This window comes from Sardina pilchardus, chromosome 17 (assembly GCF_963854185.1).
Source record: "Sardina pilchardus chromosome 17, fSarPil1.1, whole genome shotgun sequence".
NCBI lineage: Eukaryota > Metazoa > Chordata > Actinopteri > Clupeiformes > Clupeidae > Sardina > Sardina pilchardus.
Genome location: NC_085010.1, coordinates 16,281,664 through 16,309,431, shown reverse-complemented (window position 1 = coordinate 16,309,431; position 27,768 = coordinate 16,281,664). Strand labels below are relative to the sequence as shown.

The 27,768-nt window shown below is 41.9% G+C and overlaps 1 pseudogene; it reads right to left on the bottom strand.

The window, feature by feature from the left end:
- Positions 1-10: 10 nt before the first annotated feature.
- LOC134061735 (scavenger receptor cysteine-rich type 1 protein M130-like) lies at positions 11-26,598 on the bottom strand (annotated as a pseudogene).
- Positions 26,599-27,768: the final 1,170 nt, after the last annotated feature.

Sequence of the window (27,768 nt, the reverse complement as noted above, 5' to 3'; positions counted from 1 at the left end):
CCAGTCCACCACAGCTGATGAGTCCCCTGCTCAGCTGGCCTCTTCATGTGTTACTCCTCAGACTCATCATCAATCCCTAATCAAATGTTACTGTAGCATGGTGATGGGAGGCTGTGTGCATAGATATGTTCTTGCTCATAAGAGCTTGTTACAACAATGCCTCAGAAAGGAGACAGTGTTGGCATACTACTGCTCTGTTAATAATAACATGGATGTCTCAGCTCCCAAATGCATCAGTACATTTGTTCATTGATTCACAGTAACATGTTTTAAGTAACACTGCTTTTTTTAATCTAAAGTTTACAGCAAATATAAATGCCAATAACACAAAAGTAGATGGCCTACAAATCACAGAATTAGAAAAAAATACATTTTTGGAATATAAATGGCATTATAACACCTACAAAATATCAATTGTAAAAATAAGCTTTGCACATACTTTTTGTCATAAGCTATCAAATATATAAGGCATCTCAACAATGATCTCAGAGCTCCAGTCCACCACAGCTGATGTGAGTCCTCTGCTCTGCTGACCTCTTCATGTGTCACTCCTCAGACTCCGCCCCCCACATCATCATAATCAATCCCTAGCAACAACAACAGTAGTCACTCACTCCACTGACCAATCAAGAATAAATTCTACTGATGTTTAATACTGAAATCAATTATTGTTTTACTTTACTCACCTGTGATGATGCCATCATACTCTTGATCTTGGTCTGCTGTCATCATCCCTGCAACACCTGATGTCATTTGTAGGTCATCTTCTATCATGATGTCATCATAATACTCCTGCTCTTTTTCATTGGCATGCTTTGTCTTCTTCACTGCTTAAATTAGATAAACATCCAACACAGTACAGCAGATTAGCGAAAAATCATTCACTATGGTATGGCACAGTAACTTCATGAAATGCTGATCATGCACTCACCTTTGGTCATTTTAGAGGCATTCTCATCAGTGGTGATATCATAATCCTCTAGCCCCTCTTCTCTCAAAGACTCTGTTGACAGAAATCCTCTAATTAAATCATCCACCTCCACCAGCCACTGGCTCTATGTCATCTCTCATTTCAGCTGCATGTTATACACGGCTTCATCAGCCCCACTGATCCAGCTAAATTGAAGTCACCCTGCTCCATTTACTCAATTTTCTCACTCAACAATTGTGAGATAAAATCACGGCTTTCGCTTTTTGAATTAATGGCAAATTCTGATTACTAACAGGGGGAGTCTGAATGGGGAAGTCCATGGATATCCTCACAGTGTAAAGCCTCTCATCCAATCAGAAATTATAAAATAGTTTGACAGGAACTAATTGTTGTATAACCCTCATTTGAGCTCTAAGTTCCACCTGGCATAAGGAATAACAGTTCCACTGATCCAGGACCTGTCTACCTGATATGGGTCCCTCATCACTGTCTCCCACGTCATCATATCCTGTGTTCTCCATGTAGTCTGCAGAAAGATGGTTGGACAATTGTTTTTATTTATTTTATCTTTTTTAAACGCAATGCATTAAAAATACTTAGCACCTTTACCATGAACAATTTATGTAAAACAACAACACAAAGTTTGCGATAACTTGTGCAAAATGTCACTGGTACCGTCAAACAACATGCATGTTTTTTAACTATTGTAGGATCTTTTTGTGTGAATTGCGTGAATTTGCTCCCCTTTTACTGACGAGCAAACTCTGCCTCGGCCTCTCCTTGATCTCACTCACCAGTCACCTCAGATGACTTCTCCACACTCGTGACGTCATCCACATCATCGTACTCCTCTGGCTGCACGTCTGTCTTTGCTTTTCCTGAAACAAACAATACATGTCCTACATACGCAATACTGTACATAATATAATCATATGAAATATACAGTGGGGAGAACATGTATTTGATACCATGCTAAAGTTGCCTAAAAGAGTATTATAAAATCATCATTTGACAATTGACTTAATGCCTTAATTCAAAAAATGAGTATAAATCAAACCGCTAAGAACACCAATTTTCTTTGTGATTGAAGAATGTATCGTAAACAAATAAATGTTCTTCCTTATATGCTAAGGGGCATAAGTATTTGACCCCTATGTTAATTTCCCATAGGAGCAGGAGGATTTTTAATATATTGTTTTTATTTAGGCCAGCTATTTCATTGATCCAGGATATTATGCATCCTGATAAAGTTCCATTGGCCGTTGGAATTAAAATAGCCCCACATCATCACATACCCTTCACCATAGCAAGAGATTGGCATGGCGTTTTTTCCAGATGGCCTATTAGCCTGTTTGATGCTCATTGGCTAATAGGCCAACTGGGAAAAACACCATGCCAATCTCTAGCTGTGGTGAAGGGTATGTGATGATAATTTTAGTTGCCAACCCATGTACAGTAGACTAGTTACGGTAATAAATAAAAATAAAAATATGCAGTAGTAGAAGTAGCCCTAATACTAGCACAGATCAGGAATACCGTATATATATTTTTCAAATTAGCCCATCAGAGCAGCCACAAACCTGTCATTATGTCATCGAGGTTGGTCTCATTGTCATCAGCAGTGACATCGTCATGGTATTCCACTGTTGGCTCTCTCAGAGCAGCAACTGCAAAAATAAAGAGAGATCAGTATCAGAGATCGACAGGAGCCCGTGAAAAAGCCAGCAGCCCCCCCTCTCATATCCCGACCTGCGATGGGTCTCCTTTCATCCTCCTGCGCGTCTTCGTACCCGGAATTCTGAGCTCCAGATTGGACGTGGGCTGCCAGATGGAAAATAGCTGTGTTACATTCAATGAGCTAAACAAACATAACTGTGCAGTGTACTGGTTTGCATATCTGTAAGGACATTATAAAACACAGACCAACACAAAAGTCGTGCAGTCGATTCAAGACAGTAGGGCAGCAGTACACAACTCAATAATTTGTTTTTATAGACCAGAGAAATAATTCAGTCATTCTGCTAGTGTCCTCAGTGTGTGATTTTTTTCTATGTGGTTATCTGCATACTTAGCCTCAGTGGTACATGTAGCAAAGCTTGTGTGTCTGATGTGCACGCATATCCAGGCTGATGGCCTCTCACCTCTATGACGACCTCTGGAGGAACCGGCTGTGGTCAGTCTGTGGTCCAGCTCCTCATAGACAGCTTCATTCAGCTCCATGTGTTGCCTTTTGGAGAGAGCTGCTGCACCTCTCCTCAGTGCCCTGTTCTGCCTCAACAGCACCGCCAGTGAGCCCAGCAGCAGCAGGAGCAGGAGCCCCAGAGTGGCTGCAGCCTCTGGAGAGACAGGAAGCCCTGCAGTCTCACATGGAGGGCATGTGGTTCTCCCAGAGGTGTCTGGAGGAGGGCTGGTGGTGAAAGGAGGAGGAGGAGGAGGAGATGGTGGAGGCTCTGGAGAGAGCAAAATGGCCACATGAAATGCAGAAGGTGTTTTACATCATCTTATGTCTTATAAAGGCCTGGGACACACCAATCCAATAATCGGCCGTCGTCGGACAGCCGGGCACAGTCGGGGACTCGAGTCTGTTTGGTGCGTCCCGTACCGTCGTCAGTCGCCGTTGGCGGTAGTTTTGACATGTACAGTAGAGTCGCCCCGTCAGCCTCAATGACCAATCTGATTGGTGGAGTCCTAGCCCTTCGAAACATCTCGTATAGCTTTAAACTAACCGTTAGCTCAAAATGCATCTCACCGAGTGGTTACTGGTCTTAAACAATCTTCTATAGCAAGTTTCGCAGTGAAATTCAAATTCTGTTGTGTTATATTAGGCACACAAGGTTGAAAAAGTACTTCCAGGATTTAGAAAATCCCTGATAACAGATGACAGAAGCTGTATTTCGCTGCTAAACTTGCTATAGAAGATCGTTGAAGACCAGTAACCACTCGGTGAGCTGCACACTTTTAAAAACTAACGTTTAGGGGTGTTTCAAGGTCAGAATAGAGCATGCACAAAGCGAGCCATGTTAAAGCCATATAGAGCTCCATTCTAAATTTGCCAAATTCCACAAACGGGCTAATCGTCAAGATTTCGGTCTCAAACACTCGTTTTCATGCTAGGCAATACAGAAAACAGACTTAAAGTGTAAAGTACCGAAATATTCCTTTAAGATTTATGTATAGGTTTGGTCAATTAACACCTGATCATTTTTTCAGATTTTTTTCTTTCACTGGGTGATATGACACGGAATGCCCCCAAAGTCCTAGCTAGCAAGTCCTAGTAAAGCTAGCATCACAGTTCCCATTCATTTTTCGTTTATTGTGCTAACGCTAGCCAGCTAGCTAGCTTAAAAGGTGAAAATAAATGATTAAAGAGAGTGTTTTATTGGCATCACACACAAGCAATGACAGTAAAATAGCACTCAATAATATATAATAGAAAGCCGAAGTGACGCCCCTTCCGTTAGCCACCATGGGACCGGAAGTAGAAGGGCGTGACTTTGGCTCTCTATTATATCTATATTTTCTTATTGAAGAGAAGTCCTAAAATTTCGTTCCGCGAATCCTTCTTGGTAACAAGACTCGGTAACTAGACAGTCCAACTGCTTTTCTGCCGATGGTCGGCTGTCGGGTTGGTGTGTCAAGGCCTTAAAAGTGAGTTACAATTTCATAGTATAATCACTCGTATAATCAATGATCACAGTTGCTCCCTTAATTGTTTTGTTTTGAAGTCGAAGTCTTCAGTATTTTTCTCTGCACCTCATGTACAGTATGTTGTCTTTGCTGAGGTAGTTACATCATCTGAGCGCTCCCTCACCTGTGCAGAAGACCCAGGCGTCCTCCTTATGGATGCAGTCACTCTGATTCAGAGGGGCACGGCAGCACTCCAACAGGTGGTGCTCATGGCCTGTGCAGTTCACCTCGTCCAGCCAGATGGGGCCGTTCCCCTTTCCAAATGAGCCCTGCTCCCCCCCTTCATGCACAGACTCCCCACAGCCCAGCTGCCTGCAGACCACCTGGGCGTCCCTCTTGTCCCAGGAGTCGTCACACACCGTCCCCCACTCTCCCTGCAGGAGCACCTCCACCCTCCCTGAGCAGTCAGTGGAACCCCCCACCAGCCTCAGTGTTGGAGACACTGGAAGAGGAGAGAGGTTATTAATACATAACACACACACACACATGTGTGCACACACACACACGCACACACACACACACACACACACACACACACACACACACACACACACACACACACACACACACACACACACACACACACACACACACACACACACACACACAGACTCAGTTCTAAAGTTAAAACTAACAGCATTGATCTCACCAGGACATTCCTTGACTGACTCTTTGTGTATGATACGAGGGTTTGTTTCAGTTCCTGTATCAGAAGTAAAAATAAAATAAAAATTAAACGCCACATACTATGCAACTGATTACCATTTGAATAATATCAATACATCATAACATTAGAGGATACCAGTATTGACCTTTACACTCTAGATCAGCAACCGTGCTGCAGTCTGTTCTCCACTGAAAAGGTTTGCACTGCTCAAGGTGTGTGTCGTGCTTCCTACACCGTGGAGGGCTCAGTCGCTTGGCTTTAGTTGGGGTGGCATCAATGGTCACTCTAAGTCCTCCACAGCCTAACTGACGGCAAATCACAGAGCCTGTGGTTGTGTTCATGCCATTGAAACATATGTTTCCCCAGGTGCCATTGTAATAGACATCTATTACACCGTTGCATGGCCCACGACTGTCTGTGGTTTGTTTCAGACGAATGAACCCTGTGGACAACAGATAATTCACACTGAAAAAAATGGGACCAGCTGCCATAGGATTTTGAAGTTATCCCTTGATACCCAGATAGCAATTTCCTTTGGGCCGGATCCGCATGAAAGCCTTTAGATCCGTATGTAGCGGACCTACGGTATCTGACTGTGGGCCAGATGTGGCCCACACACAATAAGCGGACCGGTGTTGCAGATCCGTACAACACAGAATAAGCGGACCCGTGTCACACACAATAAACGGAACCATATTGCAGATCCGTACCACACACAAGAAGTGGACCCGTACCACACACAAGAGGCGGACCCGTATTGCAGATCCGTACAACACAGAATAAGAGGACCCGTGCCACACACACACAATAAAAGGACCCGTATTGCAGATCCGTACCACACACAAGAAGCAGACCCGTACCACACACAAGAGGCAGACCCGTATTCATGGGTTTCATCAGGTCCCTTTGCACAGGTGTATCAATCACCATGCAGTCTGAATTGATAATCAAGGTGCTTCATTTTATACACCTGTGGAAAGGGACCTGATGAAACCCATGAATTGCAGATCCGTATACCACACAACAGAGCGGTAGATAAAACAGAGTGGCGACACTCCCATAGACCTCCGTAGGAAAAAATGGCAGTGCTTTTTCCAGGCTATTTCCTCGTTATAGGACCTTTGGAACTATTTACAGCCAATCTCTTGGTCAGTAGTTAATGAGTTAATTTATTACACCTTCCAGCATCTAGAAGTACATCCCACCCTCCAGGAATTCAGCCATTCAGCGCAGGTTTTTTGGAACTTTTGATCGCGTGGCGGCGACATCAAAGCGTGTCGCAACTCTCTCTGCTCTCTCTATGGCTCTGCCACACACAAGAAGCAGACCCGTACCACACACAATAAGCGGACCCGTATTGCAGATCCGTACAACACACAAGAAGCGGACCTGTACGGGTTCGCTTACTGTGTGTGGTACGGATCTGCAATACAGTTCCGCCTCTTATGTGTGGTACGGGTCCGCTTATAGGGCTCGGGATCATGACGTGAAAACTTTGCGGGCACAGCACAGCTAATACTATATTTCTGCTTCTTGTCTTCTGCATCTGAATGAATGGACATCACGTTCAGTGCGCTACCAACATGGCGGCAATATTCCTAGAATGCAAGTCGTGTGCCCGAGCCCTATTGTGTGTCGTACGGATCTGCAATGCGGTTCCGCCTCTTATGTGTGGTACGGGTCCGCTTCTTGTGTGTGGTACGGATCTGCAATGCAGGTCCCATATCACATATGACTTTAAGCAGACATTCACAACATCCCCAACTGGTCACCACTATAAAAAACTTTGCAGAAGAATTAAGGATGCTTATCACAATTTTATGACTTTATAAACCTCATGGTTTAGATATAAAATATAACCTAGACATTCTCTGATAACTTTAATTATATTTTGTGTAGGCCTACTTTGTTTGCTTGTTTGTTTGCTTTGTCTGCTTCCCAGCATGCATTGCAAATATTAGTTTTGAATTTTGAAACAATGTGGTTGGGATATTTTAGCTTATAGGCTAACCTACTCCACTGATGTTTTGAACAACGACATTACCAGATATGACCATTGACTTAGTAATTTATTAGGGGGGAAATACACCGTAGTCGTGAAAGTATTAGACCTAACCGGGTATAAATATCCAGCTAACTCATCTACTTATTATTCATCTGGACGTGATCATCAATCTCCAAGCCGCACCCACAGGTAAGATAAATAAATGTGTGAAATGAAATAATAGACGGTAGGCTTAACTGCAAATCATTACTGCATGCCAATTACTGCTTAACAACGTTGGTAGCTGTTTCACTCACATAAATAGTATCCTAACGCCACACGCTTCGTGACAGATTGACTTGGGTAATCTCCATGGCGCAAATGCTGAACGGTGAACAGGTAGTTGGGTGAAATTCGATTTTTCCTCTTTTTACGTCGCAGTGACAAAATACGTTTTTTAAAAAGCTCTGAATCATCGCCGGGACGTTATCTTGTTTGTTGGGAGCAGTCTCAGCCCTTATTGCCACCAGATCAGTTAAACGGATCCAAAACAATTTTGGACCGATGTGCGTTTGGACGTCGGATCAGGTCCACTATTCAGATCCGTGCCGGATGGCGTGGTAGGTGTGTTTTGCTATCTGGGACGAACCTGGACGAGTGCAAGTTCATATCTGCCGCAAATCTGTCAAACAGATCCAAAACAATTTTGGACCGATGTGCGTTTGGACGCCGGATCAGGTCCATTATAAAGATCCGTGCCGAATGTTGTGGTACATGTGGCCCAGTTCCGTCCCTGTGCAGTTTTGCTATCTGGGTAGTTATCCCATGGATGAACCATGGTTTTATTATGTTTTTGGGAGGTAACCACAATAACCATGGCATTTCACTACAGTTGATAAAAAAAACATCATACCCCATGTGAGGATTGAACTCGCAACCTTCAGGTTATCAGATTTTGAGACTGAGACAGGACCTACTGCACTAACAATGCTTCAGCTAAAAATGTCAGATCAGAGAGCAAATCTTCATCTTGACAGTGTTTCAACTTTGGGTTTGAAGTCAACCCAATAGCTTAAAAAATGGTAAATTATGGTCCTAACTACAGCAGTTAGGGATTATGGGTAGGTGTTAGTTTATAATGTTTATTTTTTTTACTCTCGATTGTAAAAATAATTGTAAAAACAAAGTTTATATTCTCAACTACTTCACTGTACACCTAGGTGTGTAAATTTGTTCCTTGTTCCTGCCTCTAACACAAACAATAATCCTTTGCAGACTGCACGTCTTCAGTACTGGGGAAACTACATTTGCGGCCTGCAAAGGGTTAAGCTCTATGTACAGGATTAAGGTGTTGTGGATGGTCATCATCTTGATGGCTTGTGACACCGTTATGTAGTGTCATAACAAAAACTTTCTTACTTCACAGACTTTATTCAAACTAGTCAAGAGTAACAGCGTTACATCCAGTCTCAGCATTGCATAGCATTTTCTCTAGCCTTCCCTCCTAGGCTAGGTAGCCTATCACCTCTAATCCAATGCATGACTTAATGGCATGGAAGGGCACACCTACGTATGTCACAGACTCCAATAAGCAATTACATGACAACATGTCAACAACAGTATAGCCTTTAGTGTCAATTTACTGTAGTTTATTTCAAGATTAAGTTTCAGTAAGGCTTTATATGTGATATCTTTATACAACATTTTGACTGGGACCAGGGATGGAAATTAGCCACCCGCCACCCGCCAAATGCGTGTAGTTTTGCGCTCTGGCGGGTGAAATATGTCAACACACCCGCCACTGTGGCGGGTAAGCAACTACTTCTACTTCAAGTTGTTTATTTCATCAGAATATTAGCAGTCGCCACAGAGATAAGAACACACGCCTTGTATCAATATCCTCAACATCGATAGATAGCATGGACATGGACATGACGATCACAACAAATATTCGGGGATGGAGCGCCTTATAATGTTGGCTCTCATCATTGCGTCAGTAGCCATAAAAGCCTAGCCAACTCCTCCAGTTAGCTAGAAAGCCTACAACCACTGACTGTATTTACGGGGGTACCGGTTGATACGTTTAGGTAGGAAATACATTGGATATATTTAACAGACATAACTCCGAGTCATGGTACCTAAGTTAAGCACCCAGTCAATTAAACATGACCAAGGAAAAAGTGAACGGGACAACTCACAATGCCATACAGTACCAAGGTAACCTACCTACAGTATATCATAGAAGTTAACATTGCAAGACACTTCTATGACGCCAGAAATTTTTCCTTACCTTCTTAGTTTTTTGAACATTCATATTTAATGAAAACATGAATCCTTGAACTATGCATGACTAAAACCGAATGAAACCTAATTATGTTCACGTACTTCTTAAAGTGACAGGCACTCAATTAGACCTACAGTACACACCACCCATATCATTAAAGACAAGTGTAATCAATATGAAGTATTCAAATTACTGAATATTTTGAGTTATTATGCAGATCCTAAAATGGTATAAATTGTTAACAAAATATATAAAGTGTATGAATTCAAATATGAAATAGCAACAAGACAAGTGTGTGTGGAGGGTTGAGCAGAGACTAGGATTGCCACTGCTCTGAATGATCTGTATCCCGCTTAAGGCAATAATGGTTTTGGTTTTCAATGGTTCCTATACATGTGGCATGTTTCTGTATGTTTAGCCCCTGGGCAATGCATGTTTGAAAAAAATTAAATAATAAAAAAAAAAAAAAAAAAAAGGCAATAATGGTTTTGCCCATATTTGTGTAATGTAATAGACACAGCGTGTGTAGGCCTATCAGTGCTTTCTTAACACTAGTGCAGTGCCCGTGCAAACAATGTTTTCCAAGAAACGTGTTGCCCAATGACGTTTATGCAGGTAGATCATGTTAGATTGGTGAGAAGCAGGCCCGTGCTGTTAGAGCTTTTAACTCTTTGCAAGGTAATAACAAAGTGAAGGGGAAAGGCGTTTGAGTTGCAGCTAATGGCTATTACAGTAGACACATTACATACCCGTGCGTTTTTGCTGTTGTTGGGAAATGATAGCCTAAAGCTACAGTAACCGCATGCATGGCCCGTCTATGCCATGGCCATGCCAGTGCTATGAAGCGCAAGGCAACCGCGGTTGTTGATGAGTAGCCTATATGCAACGTTACGTGACTTTAACAGCCTGCTTACCAACATGGGTGCATGTGTGTCGGACTCAGCATGTTTATCCAACATGAACAATCTTGAAACGGTCCGTTGTTTACGTGAGACATCGTAATTTCCATGAACACGGAGTTTGTCAGCGAAATGGGCTTTTTTGTTTCTATGCTGGAGTAAGTGAGAGTGAGGGGGAGTGGCTAGTGCAGAGAGAGGTAGAATTGTGGGATTGCGGCAGAGTTGTATTTTGTTTAATTTAACGATATCTTTGTCATTTTTTGTCCGAACATGACCAAACTTTGCACTGCACTCACGCATGTCATTAGCAATACATGTGTCAAATTTTAGGTCAGTTGGATGAGCGGTTTGAGAGTTATGCGTGGAACACACAGACAGACAGAGTGACACACAGACAGACGTTCCTGGCATTAATAGATAGATAGATAGATAGATAGATAGATAGATATTAAACACAATACCGTGATAATACCAAACACCGTAATAATTTTGGTCACTATAACCGTGGGGTTACATTTTCATACCGTTACATCTTGGCAGTATAATGTATGGAACGGTTGAATATATTGGCTGGTAAAAATGTTGAGTGGCTGGTAGATTTTGAAATCTACCTGCCACTGTGGCAGGTGGACAAAAAAGTTAATTTCCATCCCTGACTGGGACTGTTGCATTCTGGGAACAAATGGGACTGTAGTCCTCATCAACTTTCATTTCAATTAGTAGATATAAATCACTTTTGCCCAAATAGTTAGTAAATTAAGCGATAAGCCCCGAGAGGACGCCATTTGCACTGATTTTAGAACAGCTAAGGGGCGTTGTTAGGCACGACGTGCAAGCGGGGTGCCTAAAACCCCCCTTAGATGTAATAAACGCAGCAATAATATAGGGGACCCAGAATTACTGTCGATCATAGGGCCCAAATTCTCCAACAGCGCGTCTGTCTGTCTGTCTGTCTGTCTGTCTGTCTAGATAACAACTAAATTGACTAGTTGCACGAAACACTCTTGGTGGGCTTGTTTGTTTTCTGTGGAGCCAGGTGTTTGAATCTGCCACTAGTCTAAATGTAGTTAGTGTCTACATGTCCTTCTTTATTGTAATGCGCTGGTGCAACACCTGAATGCATTTCTTGTTGATACAGAAACTACACAAACCTGCTCTGCAATTGGCATTTTCATTTCTTACTCGCCAGCCGTTATCTTCTACAGATTTTGAAATGCATAAGACTGTGGTGATTTCACACATGTGCAATCGGTTTGTAGTCTTCTACTGTGAGTATTTGTAAAAATTCGGAAGAAATTAAATGAATAAGTATGATCACCAGAATAATGAATCATACGAATATTATAACATTGCCGTAAAAATGAAAATGAAACGAGATTTACAGTCGTTTACTGTATTTCGAAATTACGGTACCATACTGCCAAAATTTGGCCGTATTTTTACAGTAATATTTTAAACTGTACATTGCCGTAAAAATGCTAAAGATTTACAGTTGCTTACTGTATTTTGTATGTCAGATTTTAGCTGTATTTTTAGGGTAATATTTTACAGTGCATATATGTAGGAAATATTATTTAATTTTGCTCAATATCGATTAGGTTTGCCAAGATATGTAGTAACTATTAATGAATTTTGCATAGATACTTAGTGTAAATTAGGCTTGCCCATATACAGTGGGGAGACTATAAGTATTTGACCCCATGCTAAAGTTGACTAAAAAGAGGTATATAAAATCATCTTTTGACAATGCTCATTGAGCTCAATGCAAATCAAACAGGCTAATAGGCTAACTGGGAAAAACACCATGCCAATCTCTAGCTATGGTGAAGGGTATGTGATGATGTGGGCCTATTTTAATTCCAAAGGCCAAGGGAACTTTATCAGGATGCATAGTATCCTGGATCCAGGTTTAGTACCCCAGAAACTGGGGTTGGAGGCCCTGCTCTCTGTACATGTGGTATCAAAATTGGTAGGCGTGCCCAATGTTTGAGCTGTATGAAGGACCACAGGATAGGTTGACCCCTATGTGAGGGGCCCATGAGAAGGGTGATGCACTAGTGTGTGGGGCACCGTGGGATGGGAGAAGAACAGTTGGTGGATGTGTGAGGGGTGCTAGTGTGTGTGTGTGTGTGTGTGTGTGTGTGTGTGTGTGTGTGTGTGTGTGTGCACCACATGGGCATGCTACCTGAAGGGAAGTGTACATTGTGAAAATAGTGCAGTGAGCAGCCTAATGTTGTTTGTACCTGAACACATGACCTGCACATCCTCTTTGTGTGAGCAGTCGTGCCGCCCCCACTCTGCTGGGGGACACTCCCACAGGCTCGTCTCGTCTCCAGCGCAGTTCACCTCACTCAGCCAGATGGGCAGATCTCCTGGGGGAACGGATGCAGGGACCTCAGCACTGAGGGCTGTGCCACACTGCAGCTGTCTGCACACGACCTGGGCATCCTGCATGTCCCATGAGTCATCACACACAGTACCCCATGAGCCCTTGTGGAGAACCTCCAGTCTGCCAGCACAGTCTCCTCCAGATCCTGTTAACCTGATTGGCTGAGGGCCTAATATGGGGAAAGCAGATGCATGAAAACACTAGAAAAATAAGTTTATCTATAACTGTGCTGTTGGATCACTGGTAGATTTTGCTATGTACACACCTGAACAGACAACGGTCACCTGCTGGCTAGAAGTGCAGTTTAGTATCTGTGGAGAGCTGCAGTTTCCCAAATGAGTCTCACGTCCAGAACAATGGATCCCTGAGACACAACCATCACCCTCTGTGTCATTAGAACCAAAGAACCCAACAGCAGAACCGCAGGCCAGCTGTCTGCACACCATGGAGGCTACAGACTGACTCCAGGAGTCCAGCAGAACTCTTCTCCACCTCTGACTGACGTGAACCTCCACCGCTCCCTCACACCGCCTCTCTCCAGACAAGCGCACCGTCCCATTGTACTGGGAGAGGGAACCTGGAAAACTTCTCTAGTTGAGTATACCATTTATATGCGTTCACAGTTATCCCCTATAAATTACTACGATACATGAATACTGTACTTAAAAGCAATGAGTTACATAATATGCACTTATGTTGAGCAACCTAAACATTTTCCATTCCTGATATTTTCTCCCCAGAGATAGTCTTCATGTGCTCATCAAACTTTTTTTGTCAGCCAACAAAACATGAATAATACATTGACATTAACGTGCATACTCTGATGTAAAGCTTTTAAATTATATGTCTGATTCACTACACTGTAAAAATAAATCATCTCAGTGAGTGCCCAACTTTGTGACACCACCAAGGGGCCAGATGAATGCTAATTGAGAAAGCAGTCAATTTTGCATTGGACCCAAGAAAAAGGATGTCTACTCCCTAAAATGTCCCAGTATTTTAATAACGGTCTTCTCCTCAATTGTCAAATCCTGACAACACTCTGAAAATCTCTCATTCAATAATTTTGCTTATCAGTTGGTCTGTGTCATGCACATAAAAAAAAGCCACAAACAGTAATGCGAAAACAGTACAGTACAAACAACAAACAGTGAAATGTTTTCTTTTTTTAGAGAAAAGATTTTCTTTTTACGAACAAATGTGCCTTACTGACCATTTTTAGTCTACATTAGTTGTACCAACTAAAAACTCCTCTTTACTTACAATAACTAGTCCTTAGATTAGTTAGTATTTGATGATTTAAATTGAATGTTTGAAGTCTTCACTGTCCAGTTGAAATTACTATGAAATCAGTGAAATTGGTTGACTTTTTTAAAAAAAAGTAAAATCAGACGATTTTAACTCGTAAAAATAAGCAAATGCAATTTCTACTTAGTTTCAAGTTAACTTAAGGGAAGACTGACTGATTCTTGATGATTCTTACAGTAAACGTTGGGCTTTTTGCACTGATACAGATAATTAAATATAATTAATCATTTAAGTAACTGATTTTTCTATTTGATCATGTCTTTCTGATTGCTTGAGTTATATTTTTACAAACCTTATTTGGCAGGACAAAAGGCAAGTTCTATTTTTTACAGTAAAAAAACCCACCACATACTGACTTTCTGCCCTGAATTCTGCATTTATTATGATACATTAATGAATAAACTACCATTTTTTGAGATGGTGTTGTCGTTAGCTCACCTGAGCAGATCACTCCAGCATCCTGTCTATGGGAGCATGCAGCTGAACGCCATGAGGAGATTTTACATCTTGAGAGGCCAGTTTCATTCCCCTCACACACAAACACATCAGGCCAGATGCTTCCACTCCCCTCACCAAACCTCTCTGCCCCTACAACAGCCACAGCACTCCCACACTTCAACTGGTGGCAGAGCACGCTGGAGGCCCTCATATCCCAGGATGCATCACACACTGTGCCCCACTCTCTGAGGTACTTGAGCTCCACTCGGCCTGAGCAGGAGTCACTGCCATTGGCCAGTCTGGCATCAGTGTATCCTGGAAAGGGCACGGTGAGAAATGCTTTAAATGTATTTTTGTGCTCTAATTGATGACAAGTCATGTTATCCCCCACACCACATAAGACAAAAACATCATTTTGAAATGAGGGGGAAAAGAATGTCACTAATGTCCAAGGATTTGAGCTCTTACCAAAACAAACTAACCCTAGATCCTTATCATGTGAACACTTGTGGTTCATAGGGGATGTTGGGCAGAGGTGGATCTGAGTCTCGTTGCCTTCACACTGGATCTCCTCTGACCACACCTGGCCCTCTCCCTCTCCAAATGCAGCTGCTCCCAGAACCTCTATAGGAGCCCCACAGCCCAGCTGTCGACACACAACCTCTGCTTCCTGCTGGTCAAATGTGGCGTTGCACACTGTTCCCCAGGTGATCCCATGTTCCATCTCCACTCTCCCAGAACACTGGTGGGAACCGTTCACTAGCCTGAGAGCTCTGTGTTCTGTGTGGAAATAATAAGAACTTTGCATTAAGCAATCAAAACTCAGATATGAAGTATAATGTTGATCATTTAAATAATGGAACGAATATCTACATAATCATACTGCAGACACGTGTTCACCTTACCTGAGCAGGTGACTCCAACATTGTCTTCAGGCTGGCATGTGTGTTCACCCAATCGCTTATGTGAGCAGGACATTAGGCTGGTTTCCTTCCCCTCACAGCCAACCTCAGCCATCAAGACTCTCCCTGCTCCCACTCCAAAGTGGGCATCTGAGAAGGAATCTTCGGCACCACCACAGCCCACCTCTTTACACACAACTGCTGTATCAAAATGGTCCCAATAAGCATCACACACTGTGCCCCACTCTCCCTCAAGATAAACCTCCACTCTTCCAGAACAGCGACTGGGCCCATCGACCAACCTCACTGAATCTGTGGATTGAGAAAATAGAGATATGTATCAGCCCTTACTGGCTCACTGAAATATAGATTGGATTATTGAACAATAATTGTTCTTTTTCTCTTAGATTACCTTTACAAACCAATCCAACATCATGATTGTGAGAGCAGTTGTAGTTCATAGGGGATGTTGGGCAGAGGTGAATCTGAGTCTCGTTGCCTCCACACTGGATATCCTCTGACCACACCTGGCCCTTTCCCTCTCCAAATGCAGCTGCTCCCAGAACCTCTACAGGAGGCCCACAGTCCAGGTGTCGACACACAACCTCTGCGTCCTGCCAGTCAAATGTGGTGTTGCATACTGTTCCCCAAGTGATCCCATGTTCCACCTCCACTCTTCCAGAACACTGATCGGAACCGTTCACTAGCCTGATAACTCTGTGTTCTGTGTGGAAATAATTTGTACTTGAAACAATCTCTTGTTAGTTTGTTGTGAAGTTTTCAACAGTTTCTAAGACAAGGCTTATTGCTATTGCTTAGAAATTATGTGACGTCTAAACACCAACAAAAAACATGATAACCATTCCACAGCCAGTTGAGTGGCCTACAGTATATCTAATTTTCCATTACTTTTCACTTCCCGTCTCCAGTCTTTGATCTCAAATCAGTTTCTCTTTTGGCTTATTTCAGATCAAACAGATATCCAGTCAGCACACATACTGTATGTCTCCAAGATGTCTGAAAAAGATCTGAACACCTTAAATACATTGCGTTCCTTTTGGGATGTCTTCTGCCCTCCTTACACTGAAAGACTTGGAAAAGAGTTTTGATTGCACAAATTTGGAAAAGAGTTTTGAAACACTAGGCCTACAGTGTCAGTACAGTCTTTTTTTTTTTTTTAAGATTATTTTTTGGGCTTTTTATTCCTTTATTTGGACAGGACAGTAGAGAGAATGACAGGAAGTGAGTGGGAGAGAGTCGGGGTGGGATCTGGAAAGGACCACGGGGCGGGAATCGAACCCGGGTCGCCAGCGTACGGTGCAGGTGCCCCAGCCAGTAGCGCCACTGCCGGGGCCATCGACAAAGTTTTTGCGCATATTAGTAATGGAAACGCAGCTAGAGTTGTTGAGTCACAGACTAGTCACATCATGCAGGGTCACTATTTACAAGACTGCTACTAGATTCATTGAAATTATTTCCATTGTGGACACTCCGCTAAACCCTTTTCACCTGTCTTTTTAGGCAGCCACTGCTGCCCAGGGTGAGAGACTGGACCACGACCTGGCCTGCTGTAACCGTTGATGACCAGCCAGGTGGAGATCCAGATATACAATGACCGGAGTGGGTGTGGTAGCCTACACTGCGTCACATAACCCCAGACCCTCAACTGACTGACTGAAGCCTTTTTAATTGTTAATTAACTAAAAGAAACATTTTAAATAGCTTTGGTATCCGTGCATGCTTGAAAGGTACAGTGGTCTCTCTGGGGTAGATTGTGATAAAGAGGTGGAAACAGCACCACTAGCCTGTGACACACAGGCTCTAAGCATCCAGGCTACTATGGGGCACATTTTGGTAGAGCAGTGGTAACACGCAAGGCAGATGCAGGCATGGTGATAATGATGTGAAATGGTCAGTGCAGCTGACAGTGTGGCTTCTGTGGTCCACCAAGCTGTTGGCATTGCCGACAAGCTCCATAGTCAGTTGAAGCTCTTGTGACACTGGTGGATCAGTCAGCAAACACCTGCCTGTCATAGAGTAGAGAGAATGTGTAGACGCCACTCTTGCACTCTGAATAGTTTCAATGACTGAGGGGGGTTGTCCTGTACTCAGCAGTCGTACCCATTCAGGGACCATGCCGTTAACCGCCAGTCCTAGGGCCTGCGGTGTCATATCAAGCTTTGCACCTGTGTCAGGAGGTCCCTTCACATCAGCAGCTGCCAATACTGGCTGTACAGTGTTAATCTGAGGTCCTACATCCAGGTTAGGGTCGCCCAGTGTGGGGCAATCTGTTGGCATTGCCGACAAGCTCCATAGTCAGTTGAAGCTCTTGTGACACTGGTGGGTCAGTAAGCAAACACCTGCCACTTCAAAGAGTAGAGAGACCATGTAGATGGCTCTTGCACTCTGAATAGTTTCACTGAGGGGGTAGTCCAGTAGTTAGCAGCTCTGCACCAGTCAGGAGGTCCCTTCACATCAGCTGGCTGTAGGCCTACAGTGTTAATCTGAGGTCCTACATCCAGGTTAGGGTCGCCCAGTGTGGGGCAATAAGTATCATTGAGTGGCCCTCTGTCTGCACTCTGTCCAGCAGACTTGGAATGAGCACGAGTGAGGGAAGGGCATAGAGGAGCGTTTGCAGTTAGGTGCGCTAACGTAACCAGGCCCAGAGATGGGTTGTCACACAGGATAGGATCGAGAACCACACCTCAGGGCAGATACAGTATACTGTAGGTAAGACACAATAGGACATTTTTCAACATTGTATAGACTGCACAGTGCCGCCACCCCCACCATGCGCATCCCACACATATGCGTAGGGCACCAAGGGACAGGGGCGATACCAAAATGTAGCCAATAAATAAGAGTATCTAGCTCTACTGAAAACTGCTCTTCACTCTTCCTCAAGAATGTTTACAATGTCAAAATGCACAAACACCATGTTACATACAAGGATGACGTCCCGGATTGTCACAAATCACGCACGCATGCGTGCGCACACACACACACACACACACACACACACACACACACACACACACACAGATAGACACAGACACATACTGTACACACACACAAACACACTATCACACTATACATGGGCACAGACACACACTCTTAGAACAGAAATATAGTATATATAACTGACTGACCTGATACTAGCCCCCAAATGCTCACTAACTGAACAACCAATAAAAAAGTGATCTGAACAGCGAACAAAAAACTACTGTACAAATGTAAATGATGAATGTCCCTCTATGTAGCTATTTTATTACAGTGTGTGTGTGTGTGTTTGTGTGTGTGTGTGTGCGTGTGTGTGTGTGTGTGTGTGTGTGTGTGTGTGTGTGTGTGTGTGTGTGTGTGTGTGTGCCTGTGCCTGTTGTTGGTAGTTACCATTTGATGATTTAATTAGAATGATAATTTATTTCAACTTCACAACAATGAATGGACTGAACATGTTAAATAAAGTAAAATCAACATAAAATGTTGATTTACTCAAAATCCTTTGGCAGCTTGTTGCCTTACATCTTTAAGTTGGCTTGACTAAAGATTTTTTACAGTGTGGTTGCTTACCTGAACAGATGACTCCAGCATCTCTATAATGATAAAAGCAGTTGTACTTCGTCCTCATGTAATAAGGAAGCCATCTAGGATAGTTCTCCCACCTCTGGTGGCCACAGTTCTTCAGTGTTGACTCTGATCCCTCACAGCTCACTTCCTCCATCCAGATTCTCCCTGATCCTCGTCCAAAGTGAGCCCCACCAACAGCTTCTACAGCATCACCACAGTCCAGCTCTCTACACACCACTGCAGCATCAGTCATATTCCAATTTTCATCACATACGTTGCCCCACTCTCCTGCATGATAAACCTCCACTCTCCCAGAGCATTGACTGCCTCCATTCACCAACCTCACTGCATCTGTGAGATTGAGAAGACACTCATGACATATCTCATCATTGACTGGGTCACTGAACAATAATACTGATAAACAATAATAACATAAATGGTAAAATGGGATTTTCATTCTTAGATTACCTTTACAAACTAATCCAACATCGTGCTTGTGGGAGCAGTTATGTGAGGGTGTAGGAGATGTTGGGCAGAGGTGAATCTGAGTCTCGTTGCCTCCACACTGGATCTCCTCTGACCACACCTGGCCCTCCCCCTCTCCAAATGCAGCTGCTCCCAGCACCTCTACAGGAGCCCCACAGTCCAGTTCTCGACACACAACCTCTGCATCCTGCTGGTCAAATGTGGTACTGCACACAGTATGTCTGGTCTCCTTATGAAGCAGCTCCACTCTCCCAGAGCAGTGAGTAGGGCCCACCAGTTTCACTCCTGTAATTCATTGGTATGAGTGAATGTAGTATAGTAATGCATGAGTAGATTTAAATGACCCTATCACTTCACACACTGTCATATTTTAAAAATGGTGCAATATTAGAGGTGTTCAGAGTAGAGTTCTATACTTCCTTGTTTGAGCCTTTCAAAAGTGCTTCAGATGTGAACAGTCCACCGCTGCTGCTCAGTCGCGCCAAGTTGGATTTTGATTTGTTTATTCACATAGGCTACTGCATTATCTTGATTGCTTACACATTTACAGTTTTTTCTGAATGCTAAAGCACTAATCGTGATTCTTGTAGCACAATTTCTAAAACTATTAACACATATAGCAAAACCACTCACTGAGTTTGCAAAACTAAAAGCACAAACACTGCTTTGAACTCAGTTTGCAATATTGTAACCAGGGCTGTACGCTTAGCTTTTTCACTAGGAGCATAGGTGCTCCTAAATGAAAAAATGTAGGAGCACAGAAAAAAATTTAGGAGCACTATGAAATTTCCTTGAAAACCTTATTGCCTTAAGCAGGATACAGATCATTCACAGCAGTGGCAATCCTAGTTTCTGCTCAAACCCTGCACACACACAGAAAATGGGTTGTCTGGTTTCTATTTCATATTTTGAATTCAGAATTTGTATACATTTTGTTAACAATTCATAGCATTAAAGGTTCTGCATAATTACTTAAAGCTTAAAATTCAAAGTAATTTGAATACTTCATATTGATTACACTAACACTTGTCTTTAATGATATTACAGGGGTGGTGTGTCTAATTGAGTGCCTGTCACTTTAAGCAGTACCGTAGCCTACGTGGACATAATTAGATTTCATTCGGTTTTAGGAAAATATAAACGCATAGTTCAAGGATAGCCTACATGTTTTCATTCAATAACATGAATGTTATATATTCAAAAATTCAAAATACTTATAACGGGAAAGACAAATATTTCCGGTGTAATAGAAAAGATGAGTGTCCAGCAATGTGAACTTCTATGATTTACATGTAGGTATAGCCACCGTAGCATGGCATTATGAGTTGTCCGTTCACTTTTTTCTTGGTCATCTTTAGTTGGCTGGGTGCTTAACTTACTCTACCATGACTTGTCTTGGAGTCTGGTGGCCTTTATATGTTATAGGCTATCCAATGAGTGACAACCAGTGCTGAAAATAAAACGTTACGGTATTCTCCTCCTGATAACGTTAGTGGAATGGATTTAATGTGAATGTAGCCATAAAAAGACGCAGAGTGGCTATATGATACAGCGCATATTTGCGATGAATGTGTTCCGCCTTTTTAAAGCAGATGTAGCCTACACCGAACCGTGCATGGTTATACATCATTTAGACAACTGAATCAGGATACCATCTTTGTTTCATAGAAGTCTACCAGGCCTATGTCAAATGCAGGCTTGGGTGAAGCTGGGAGGAATTTAACGCACGGTTTCCACACCATGTTTAGCTATATCAACCGTGATAATAATAGCCTATTTGAAATGAACATGGTAATTGTTACAGTCAACATTATTTATCATTTATAGCATTTTTACCGTTTCACCGGCCTAATCGCATAGTCACCAACTACTGTAATTAATACGAACAGATTGAAGAAAAAAGAAGACTGGATTTGGAGTGACATTTCTTGCGAAGTTGATGCTGAAAGCATGAGTGTCTAGCCAGGTGCGTAAGGGTTGTCAACTCTGAAATTAGATGCGCGAAAATTGTACTATACTTTCATCCACTTGGTGTGGATTCATTTTAGGAGCAAAATGCGAATGAAAGGGTTGAAATCAGTACTCGCACGTGTGCGAGCATTTTAAATTTTATATTCGCACTAATATATATTTACGCGCAAATGCGACGACCTGCTCGCAGTGTACAGCCCTGATTGTAACACACACTTTGCAAAACTGTAGGCACAATTCACTGCACAACACTCTTTTATCAAGTTTCCAACACACTCCTAGCAAAATCATACACATGTATGGCTATCATTAACACTATTTTGCCAACTGTCTGGCACATTTTCACATGTGAAAACTGTTTTAGATCATTAGCTCACTTTGCAACCAGCCTAAGCAGTGTAAATACAGTTTTTCACAATTGCTAGAACACCTTTTTCAGATCTCTTTACCTTTTTCTCAAAACTGTGAACACAAAACTCATTTCTCAAACTACATTCTCGAAACCCTTCAATTTTGTTGCAAAACTGAACAATCACCTCAAAACACTTTTAACTTTGCTCAAAACGAACTAATGGTCTCAAATCATTGAACACATCAGGCAAAATTACACTCCTGCAGAGCAGTGATAAGACAATACACCAAACAATGGAAGACACAGTTTTCAGGGCAGGGTTTATGGCTCCTGGAGGAATTGTATTACAGTTTTTCACAATTGCTAGAACACCTTTTTCAGAACTCTTTACCGTTTTCTCAAAACTGTGAACACAAAACTCACAACTCAAACTACATTCTCGAAACCCTTGAATCTTGTTGCAAAACTGAACAATCACCTCAAAACACTTTTAACTTTGCTCAAAACTAACTAATGGTCTCAAATCATTGAACACATCAGGCAAAAGTACACTCCTGCAGAGCAGTGATAAGACATTACACCAAACAATAGAAGACACAGTTTTCAGGGCAGGGTTTATGGCTCCTGGAGGAATTGTATTCATTCTAATTTGAAAAATCAAATATCACAATGAAAATAAAGAATAAGGACTTATATCACTCTCTACTCATATCCTCTAGCCTATATGAAGATATAAATCAATAGTTTTGTAAGTGAACAGAAAGACCAATACTGTACTGAATATGATTTGTACTGTGATGCCACAGACTCTGATAGTACTGTAAGTATGTAATCATCATTTACAGTGTTGCAACTCTTGGGACTCTCTGTCTTTCTCTTCATCCTCTTCCTCCTACCTGCACCCTCCTCTTCCTTGTACCCCACTTCTACTGTAACACACACTTGTTGTCCCCTGCGTCTCTGTCAACTCTGAACTGACTTATATTGGTTGTCACATCATTAGACAGAAGTGTTATCAATTTTGAGTGGTAGTGTTCAAATGGAGACAACTGTGCACTAATTGTGTTCAACTTCTGCATTGTTTGGTTATCAGTATAATTAAGAAGTGCATCAGAATGCACAATGTGTTCACAGTTTTGCAAAAAGGGTTAATGAGTTTGGTAAAATGGGTGAAAGTGGGTGAAAGTAGTCTATGGTTTTGCCAAAAAAGGGAATAATTCAATAAATGTGTTCAGGCATTTGAGAATTTGATTCAGAGAATGGGGTTTAGTGTTTGAGCAACTGTGAAAAACTGTAATTCTAATTTGAAAAATAAAATATCACAATGAAAATAAAGAATAAGGACTTATATCACTCTCTACTCATATCCTCTAGCCTATATGAAGATATAAATCAATAAGTGAACAGAAAGACAGGCCAATACTGTACTGAATATGATTTGTACTGTGATGCCACAGACTCTGATAGTACTGTAAGTATGCAATACTGCAATATTGTATTGTGCCTAAATTTAGACTTACTTGGACATACTGATAACTCAGCTCTTTCACTCTCTCAGAGTTGAGCTCAAAGGGTAGTAGGCTAAGTGTGTAACAGTGGATGTTCAGTGATTACTGTACTGTATGATAATGGACATTTACGCTATTTCTCTTCTGTAGTCTGAATCTTTGGATTATTGACGCCACAGAGAAACCACTGATGTTGGGTTGGACCATGAAGTCCTGCTTCTCTCATTGGCATTCCATGAACCAGAATATGGTCAATGATTGTTGCCCAAATATCATCATTTACAGTAGTGCAACTCTTGGGACTCTGTCTTTCTCTTCATCCTCTTCCTCCTACCTGCACCCTCCTCTTCCTTGTACCCCACTTATATTGTAACACACACTTGTTGTCCCCTGCGTCTCTGTCAACTCTGAACTGACTTATATTGGTTGTCATATCATTAGACAGAAGTGTTATCAATTTTGAGTGGAAGTGTTCAAATGGAGACAACTGTGCACTAATTGTGTTCAACTTCTGCATTGTTTGGTTATCAATATAATTAAGAAGTGCATCAGAATGCACAATGTGTTCACAGTTTTGCAAAAAGGGTTAATGAGTTTGGTAAAATGGGTGAAAGTGGGTGAAAGTAGTCTATGGTTTTGACAAAAAAGGGAATAATTCAATAAATGTGTTCAGGCATTTGAGAATTTGATTCAGAGAATGGGGTTTAGTGTTTGAGCAACTGTGAAAAACTGTAAGGCACAGGTAAGATATCCGTGTGGAGTACAATGGAAGGAGCAGGAAGAGTGAGAATTAGAGGAGGCCTAGGAAGAGGACGTGGAGGTGAAGGAGCGAGAGGGAGAGGACGACAAGGACAAGGAGCCCGATGCCTTGGACAGGAGGACATTGCATGCAATGTACTGTAGATGAAATTTTGTGGCCGTACCCAGAGAGATGTCATGATGTAGACAGATTTTTCTTTTTTTTTTTTGTCTCAGTGAAATTACTATTTTGTGTTTTGACTTTGTATTTGTTTTGATGAGTGTGAACACCAATAATGAAGTTTGGATTCCTATATGTTTACAGAACTATGACAAAAGTATGACCTCAAACTGACATACTGTAGCCTACCTTGTGCACAGAGAAAGCAAAAGCCAGATGTGTCTTGTATTCATACCATCAGTGTGTAGTTGACACAATGTGTGCTTAGTAGATGATGGCTTGTGTATTGATTGATACAGAAACATCATTTTTACAAAGGTGCGAAGAGTTACAGTTTTTCTCAATTGTTTACACACAATTTCTGGTACTTGAGACACAATTCTCATAATATGTAGCTCATGCACCAACCTCCTGAACCGATTCTGCTGAACTATAAGCACAATTTCTGCTTTACACTCAAATTGCAGTTCTATAACACACTGTTTTCAAAACACTACACACAATTCTGTGCATTAGACACAATTTTCATGAAGAAAATATCTTGTTTTCACAAAGAACACACTGCCATTCAAATTCTAAAGCCAACTGCCCTACCATGCACACTGACTCATCAGATGGGCAAACTCCTGTCACACAGTCTTACAATTAGCAATCAGAGCTTTAGTATTACAGTATAGTAGTACAGGCAGAGGCAGAGCCAGAGGAGTGAGAGTAAGAGGAGGAGGACGGAGAGGCCAAGGACCGTAATCTCTGATGAGATACGAGCCACTAGAACATTGCAGTGCTGCGTATCAATACAGTACAGTACCGGACAGTATACAGCTCAATGAGCACAGTAGCACAGAAGTACAGTATTGCCTGTGGGCTGTTCTGTAGGACTGTAAAAATAAAGTATGTTTCAAGTATGAAACAAGTATGGCGAAAGTAATCCTACTTTGTATTCCTACACAGTTTACAGTATTTTACTATTTGTTTGGCTGCCGAAAGATTACCAAAACAAGGGCTTCTGTCTCCAGAACAGGAAACTGAAATCATGAGCATTGTCCTACAAAAAACAGCATAACATTACGGCAAATACAAAGAAAAATAATAGAAAACAATGAGACATTTCAAAATATTGATAGGGTAAGCATTATCAACTTACTGTATCAGCTTATCTACTGTTTGTAGTACTGTTTGTAGTGTAACACTGAACAAAAAAAGGCAATATAATGAATGGAGAAGAAGTGTTTTCAATTCATCACAGTGTTTTACACTGAGCACATCAGTGTTCAACTGGTCCTTATAAATGTCTTGATATATGATGGTTTGTGTGTGTCTCTTGAGAACAAAAGAGCATTTCGAGGAGAAATTACATTGTTTTGAGGGTAAAGTGTCATTTTGCAAGAGAATTGTGGAGTTTTGCCCATTGTGTGTGTTGTCAAGCTGTGTTCGCTTTTGCAAGAGAACTACAATGTTTTGATAATTTGGTGAAAGGTTTTGCTATTTGTGTGTAGAGTTTTGCAAAAATAGCCAATAGTTACAAAAAAAGTGCTTAACCAATCAGAATTAAATGACAAATCCAACACAAATAGCCTACTGACTGTAAACTTGTACTGGACAGACGATAAAAAAGTAGTCACACGGCCAAGTATGGTGGGACAAAATAAAATGTGGTGCATCTCTAAGAAGGTAAGAGGGATAACTATATTGTGTGGCGCAGTAATATCCTCACTCTTGCACTTTCAGTTTCACTTTGTGTGAAAGGGCTCCCAATTGTTAATCCGCCATGATTGCAGTGTTTCATTTTGGCATAGATGTGAGTTGCTTATCCCCAAGTGCTACAATATGTCTTATATAGCTGTGTAGAGTTTTGACATAATGAGCCAAATGCTGCAAAACGTGTGTAAGCAATAGACAAAAACTGTAAGCATACAATCTGGCTCTCTTAAAGGAATAGTTCAGTATTTCAAACTTTAAATTCTGTATTGCCTAGGATGCAAATGAGTGTTTGACACCGAAATGTCGGCGATTGATCCTGTTTCTGCAATCTGGCTGCTTTAGACTGTTGTTTTGCATTTTCATGCACTGGTAATTTCTCGAAATTGCATGATCTAGTTTATGTTACAGTATGTTCTACCATCAAGTAGATGACTATTCAAAATACCCCAATGCTGTGGGTAGAACATCAACATGTTATGGTTATGCTACTTACCTGAACAGATGACTCCAGCATCTTCATCATGTCCGCAGAAGTTTCTACCCCACCCCCGGTGGCCACAGTCCTTCAGTGTGGACTCTGATCCCTTACACCTCACACGATCCATCCAGATTCTCCCTGATCCCTCTCCAAAGTGAGCTTCTCTCAGAGCATTTACAGTATCACCACAGCCCACCTCTCTACACACCACTGCAGCATCAGCCACATCCCACTCATCATCACACACGGTGCCCCACTGTCCAGCATGATAAACTTCCACTCTCCCAGAGCATCGACTGACTCCATTCACCAACCTCACAGCACCTAAAGAAGAGACAGAGACAAAGAGATAAATATAGTAAATCAGCTCCCATTACATTAGCACACTAGTGCTACAGTAGGCATTCATACTAGTCTGACGTATCCAGAACTCAATTCTATTCAGAATGTGAATTTGGAACTGGAGAACTGGGATGTGATTATGGGGCGTGTATTGAAGGGGTGTTAACTAATGTTAACAATCCTGGCCCACATAATTTGCAAAAATGTCACATATTAAATGTTTTGCCTATTGCTTACACACTAAAATCAAATGCTTACACCAAAGCCTCAATACCTCAACCTCAACCTGTATTATACTTTACACACAGTGTAACCATAGCTTAAACACATTCTCTGCTTTGCACATTGTTTGCAATTCTGCAAAACACTTTTTGCGAAACACTACACACATTTTCTTACATTAGACACTTTGTGCAAAAACAAAATCCCCTGGTATCATTGGGAAAACACTTTGTTCAAAATGTAAAACTCATCTGGCAATTGTAGGCACTTACTTATACACCTGAAAACACGTGCACAGAAAACAGAGCACCAATCGGTCTGAACCTTACAGTAACACTACAAATAGGCCTGCCCTCCAGTAAGCCATTTTGAGAAATTTGCAAGCATGGAGACAATTCATATATCAAAAGTTGTATACCTGCCCCCTTACAGCCCCTAAATGCAATTGAGGAAATAGTTCTGCATGGTGGTGGAAAGTAAATGATCGCCAACCACACGCCCGCATACAATGGCAGGCAATGTGGCAAGAGGCATGTGGAGACATTGGGGATCAATCCCCCCCATTGTACAGTATGTGTGTATGATATTGCAGACGGCAGTGTTTTCTATAGAGTGCATCAGTGTGTTACTGGTGATATAAGGGTAATTCAAATGGTGCTTGTGTGTATAGTTTTGTTGCAAGAATTTAGTTTTTAGAAAGGAGTGTTATGTTTTGATCGCAGTGTTTCATTTT